A 6,000-nucleotide genomic window follows, 5' to 3' on the forward strand; every position below is an offset into this window, starting at 1 on the left:
CACCCAGTTTAGGCTGCCCTGAAGAATAAGGACTCCCGTTTATCCATCCACTTGTCGTGTCCCACCCCAGCCTTCTCTAGAGTGAGTCTCACATAAGTCACATGCCCCATATTTTAAATCAGACCTTTCTAAATTAAGTGAACGGCTAAGCACTGTGGCACGTGTCTGTAGTCCCAGCTACTTGGAGGCTAAAGGGGGAGGATCTTTTAAGCCCAGAAGTTCAAGTCCAGCCTGGGCAATATAACGAGACTCCATCTCTAAAAAGGTAAAAATTTTAAAAGTTTCAAAAAATTAAGTGAAAAATCTCTCTAGTCATTTTCTTTTGATGCTTTTTTTTTTGAAATTTAATTTTATTTAAATAAATTTTATGCTATTTCTTTAAAAAAAAGGTTAAGGCACCTATAATGAACTGAAGGAATAACAGTATTAACAAGTAAGTGTATTAGTTTCCTAGGACTTCCACTGCAAAATAGCACAAATGAGGCTCTAGGGAAAAATTCTTTCTTCCCTGCCCCTTCTTAGTTTCTGGTGGCACCTGGCAGTCCTCAGTGATCCTTGGCATGTGGCTGCATCACTCCAATCTCTGCCACATAGCCCTCTCAAGTGTCTCTCTGTGTGTCCTCTTCTCTTCTTACAAGGACACCAGTCATTGGATTTAAGGCCCAACCTGATCTAATATGACCTCATCTTAAATACTATCAGCAAAGACCCTATCCCTAAATAAGATCATATTTTGAGGTTCTAGGTGAACATAAATTTTGGGGGGACACTATTCAGCCCACGACATTAAACAACAGGGGAAATCAGGGATAGGAAAGGGGAAAGACATTGCCAAATGAAATGAAGGGTCCTGTGGTGTTAATTTCTGTATCTCCCCAACATTCATATGTTGAAACCTAATCACCAAGGTAATGGTATTAGAAGGTGAGGCCTTTTGGAGGTGATTAGGTCATGAGGGCTCTGCCGTTGTGAATGGGATGAATGCTCCTTTAAAAGAGGCCCCAGAGAGGCTTGTCCCTTCCCCCATGTGAGGATACACAGCAGGTGCCATCTGTGAGGAGCAGACTCTCACTAGATGGCATCTCTGCTGGTGCCTTGATCTTGGACTTCCCAGCCTCTAGAACTGTTAGCAATACATTTCTATTGTTTATAAATGACCCAGTGTAAGGGATTTTTTTATAGCAGCCTGGACTGACTAAGACAAAGGATAGGGTTCATATTCCAAATGTCTGCCTTAGGGTATCCACACTGTTAGAAGCTGGTTGCAACTCCTTACATAGCAAAGTTGCTATGATTAGGAGCTTGAGCATTTGCTCACTTGCTTAGGGTTTAAATCCTGGCTGATTTCACCAGTGTGATTTGGAGCAAACTACTTAACCTCCTCATGCCTCAATTTCTTCATTCGTGAAGTGGAAACAATGGCTGCTGGGAAAATAAAATTAAATAAACCATGCAAAGCCCTTGTCCCAAGTGAGTTCTCAGTGAAAGCTAGCCATGGAAATGTTGGCTATGCAAGATCTAGAAGGCAAAAAGTAAAGGAAGCTACAAAATTGTGGTGTGGGAGGGGATTTCAAAGGAATGATAAAGTCTGGCCAGGGAGCTTAGGAAAGGTGTCATGCAAGGGGAGGCCATTAGGACAACTTGTACATTTCGAGTTGAGTGGGAAGATCCTTTGTGCAGCCACTCTGGCTTTGGGAGACAGGGACCAGTCCAGTTTGGCTGGAACATAGAAAACAAGAGAGGAGGTGTGGGGGACTCGTTGCAAAGATAGACTGAACCCACCTGTGGCATCAGGGTGAAGAGGCTAACCCAACTGGCACGAGTGGTCCTCATGTCATCTGCCCAAGGTTCGATACCTCAAGGAGGGCACTACCTGGTCTCTGCAGGAGCCTAAACCAGCCCATGCCCTGTGTCTCTGTACTGCCCCACTGCTGTTCCTCCTCATGTCTGCTGGTTTTTGACTCTGTTACATATTTTGTGGCCCTGCTTTGATGTATCTTTAACATTTCCTCATCACTTCTCATCAGAACTGGCCACTGTTAGGGTTTTACTCTTCCCTCAGATGTTTTATTCCAAATTTTACAACCTTGTATCTATCATATATTTCTGTCCACCCTCTACTTCTTTATCTATAAGTAGGGTTATATCTGTGACTCTGTGTCTGGTCCACTATGACCCCTGGATCGTTTCCAGCATATCTCTGGGATTCACAGGCATTCTAAATCTTATCCTAGCCTAATTTGCTGCTTCCTTCTCTGCAGGGCACTACAATGCGCTCACATGGTACTGCTCTGTATCAGAGATGTGGCAGGCTGCTCTACCCCCAGCCACAAACCATAAAATTAAGAACGGCAAGACTCTCTTGATTAATTTCATTTGGCTGTCTTTAAATCCATTAAAGAAAATGCCTATTTAAATCATTCTTTTGCAAGCATATTTGTAAATAATACTTAAACACTTCATCTAATTATTCTTACCACAGCTGAATGTTAACAAATTGAAGATGAGATTTATGTTTAGACAGCATTAAGGTACTAATTTTTTCTCAACAATAGGCATTGCAATTGACAGAATTAAAACAGAAAATGTAGACCAACAAAAATTAATTTGCACCAGGCTTAATAGTGTCTCTAAGTAAATCCAGTCACTCCTTGGCTAAGAAAAGCCATAAAAATTTTCAAGAAGAATCTGAAGTTTGGGATTCCACACTAATTGTCTTCCCTCCCCTTTTATCTCATCCCCTTTTCTTGTTCATCTTGACTGCAAAGGCACGTGCAGTTTCCATATTCAAAAATGCCTTTGGCTCTGCTGGGGTAAGGAAGTCGGGGGAGAAGGGGGCAGGCCAGGGAACCACATAAATAAATGGGAATTTCTACATGGACATGAGGATTTTCTTTTTCATTTTTTAAAAATGAGAATAAGGCACGAGTATAAATTCCAAAAAGAGCAATTTATTTAAGTCTATCATTTTTGGCAACACAATAGAACGCACATTGGGATGAACAGTCACAAATCACTCCCCTTCCCACTGTCTGTTTTCTCCACCATATGTCGTGGAGAACACAATTCACATGGCGAAGTTTCGCCTCCTTTCGATGTGAGAAAGCATATTGTGATATCAGCAGCCTGGTCACCGAGCCAGTGTTTTCCGGAGCAGTGGGGGTGGGAAGACAGCGAAAGTCGGGAATACAATGCACCTTCCAGTCAGAATATTTTTAAAAGCCTGAAGAGCCTTAAAAATAGTATATTCCCCAGCAATACTGGCGGGCCTGACCTGGGCTGGCTACGTCCCGCGATCGTGTTCATCAACTCTCAGAACTTCCGGGCAAGAAGACACTTGAGTGGCCACCGACGCAAACACGTGGCTTTGATGACCTATCAATCTCATTTTTCAGTCTGACATGTCACACAGTGGTTGCTGTGCTTCTCCATAAACCAGGGCGATGTGTGAGCATAAAGCGTTTGCTTAGTGAGAGAGGTTATGCTACTTTCCCATGACCCCCATGGACTCATTTCCATGACAGGTTGAAAATGGGACAGCAGAGAAAAGGTGACCCTGGCCATACTCACCATTCCAGCCTCATCAGTACCGAGTTGTAACCCGACAAGCTGACATACCCGCAACATATCAACATACCCGGAGACAAACTCAAGCTGCATATGACCCCTCAGTGCCGCTCTCTGTTCAGCATGAAAGTGATTATTGGATGTTCTTTGTGTCATAGCTTTCGTAATCTCACATCCACGTACATGGCACAGATGGCCCTGATGAAACGAGGCTTTCTAGGGACGTTCCAAGCTGACTCAGTAAGAGGTCAAGTATTTTATTCAGCCCTGCTCTTTCAGTTGTTTAAGGTTGGGGGGGGAACACTTGTGCTTTCATTTACAGCATGACAATGTTTGAAACAATATTTTAAAAGTTTCCATCAGTTATAAAACGCAAGTTAACCTTCATGAAATGTCATGGAAAACAAGAAAAATCTTGGGAGTTTTAAGAATCACAGGTAAAAAGTGAATTTGATTCCCTCAATTGTGCATCAAACTCTTTGTCTAAATTAAACTGAACAGATGTGGAAAACATGAGTCAGGGGCTCCCCGTTTAATTCTAAATGAGCTTTCAGGTTCCGCTTCCTATGGCTGATTTTAGCCTAAGCCATCTTATTGCCTAAAATCTGCAACTTGATACTAAAAGCTTGTCAAAATTAAGTGCATGCTTTATACGTTTACATTTTTACAGTCTAAGTGTTTTTCTTTGATATTCGACAGGAACACAGGTTCCCATGTCATCTGGCCTTGAAGTACTTTTAGAACTTTCTCCTGGACCAATTTGAGGGAGCTCAAGGTTGCGGTGAGTTATGGGGCCTTTAAGCTCCCTGCCCAGAGGCCAGCCCTGGGCCCACACTTGAGGGCTAACACCTGTTGGCTGGACAGAGCAATTAATTTTTTAAAAACTGCGGTAAGCCGCCAAAAATCAAAGCTGGGGAATAAAAATATAATTTTACCTCTTGAGCTTCCAGGGGTGGCCTTTGATCTCTCCCAATGCCTGTGTGGCAGAAGGCGCAGATCTTAAACTTTCCTCCAAAAGAAGCACCTTTGAAAGACACAAACACCTAGAGCTGCCCGGATGTCGCTATCCTCTGTCATATAACTCTCGAATAATTACGCTGATACCTAACTGAGATAGTTGCTCACAACAAAAAGGCAAATCTACCAAATGTCCCCCTCTTTAAAAAAATTATAATTGGAAGCTTTTAAATTATGCTACAGTCCATCCCATGTAAGATCAAATGTTATTTCCCTAAGATGTGATAGTTGGGTCTTTCCGGCTGATGATTATAATGTGGCATTTGTTTCAGAATGTCTGTACATTAAATAGATAACTGTGAACTTCAAAGACTAAATACCAACCGTGGGCTGGGGCACGGCCACACATACAGCCTCCCTCTTTCTCCAAACCCTTTGGTAGCCAAGACAAGGTCACTGGTCAGGGTAATTTGCAGGAAAAGTCAATTTCTCAAATACCGAAGCAGGTGTTGTGGCACTCTATGACAATTTACTGAATCTAAATTGAGGAAGTTGAAAAAAGCAAAGGTCGTGATCCACAGGAAGAAAGGAAGAAAGAAAATCTCTCTGACTGTATTTTTAACTCCTTTTCAACCAGGACACACTCACCAACCAAGATATTAAGGCTGAAAATAAATAAACGAAAATCAGAATATCTCACTCCAATCAGCAACTTATCTGATTTCTTTAACTAAAAGGAGAGGACTTCATGTTTGCTTGCATTCACACGGAAATGAGCTCAATTTATAAGAGCTAAAGAGCAGCTCTTCTGCTCTTGAGGTTTGGGAAGCAAAAATCAAACCAAGATGTCAGAACTTTCTATCTTAAATTAAAAAGTCAAATAAATAATATATATTATATGCTACATACTACTTGGCATAGAGTATAAAGAATAGTTTAGAGGCTAATATATGATAAACAGATAATATTTAACCCTGGATATTTTATTCTAAATTCACACAATTCCTTGGTGCAGCAGGGAGAGCGTGGGATTTGGAGTTAGAAGATTTGAACTTGAATTCTAGTTAATTACTCATTAACTGGGTAATTAGAGCAAGTCACTTAACCTCTTTAAGTCTCCATTTTTCCACCTATAAAATTAGGGGTTGCTGTAAGGATTAAATGAGCTAATATATGTGGAAGCATTTGGAAAACTATAAATATTCATTCATCAGGAAGTATCTATATATAGATACTCTGCTCTATATATTGGTAATTCTGTAAGCTAGAGGCTCCTGTTCCCACATAAAGAATTAGTTTAGATATTTTAAATAAATTAGTTAGAACAAATTGTTCTGATTGGAAGAATACTCATATTTAAATTTGCATGCCAGACCTGTTAACGTACCGTCTAGTGACTTGATATGAGTCACATGATTGTGTTTCAAAACTGTGTTTCATGCTAAAATGGAGAACCTGTCTGAGTGCTTGTGCTTT

The 6,000-nt window shown here is 41.1% G+C and overlaps 1 long non-coding RNA gene across 3 annotated transcripts in view; it reads left to right on the forward strand.

Annotated features, from left to right (window-relative positions):
- LOC123649695 overlaps positions 1–4,258 on the forward strand; it is a 23,532-nt gene extending 19,274 nt beyond the window's left edge. The window contains exon 4 of one of the 3 annotated variants that reach the window (XR_006739119.1): positions 3,726–4,258. This is a non-coding gene — a long non-coding RNA (uncharacterized LOC123649695). Of the gene's footprint in view, positions 1–2,261; positions 2,468–3,524; positions 3,696–3,725 lie in introns of those variants that run through there. The other 2 variants (XR_006739120.1, XR_006739115.1) reach the window with 2 other exon arrangements.
- The last annotated feature ends 1,742 nt before the right edge of the window (positions 4,259–6,000 follow it).

The sequence above is a fragment of the Lemur catta genome, chromosome 14 (assembly GCF_020740605.2).
Source record: "Lemur catta isolate mLemCat1 chromosome 14, mLemCat1.pri, whole genome shotgun sequence".
Lineage (NCBI taxonomy): Eukaryota > Metazoa > Chordata > Mammalia > Primates > Lemuridae > Lemur > Lemur catta.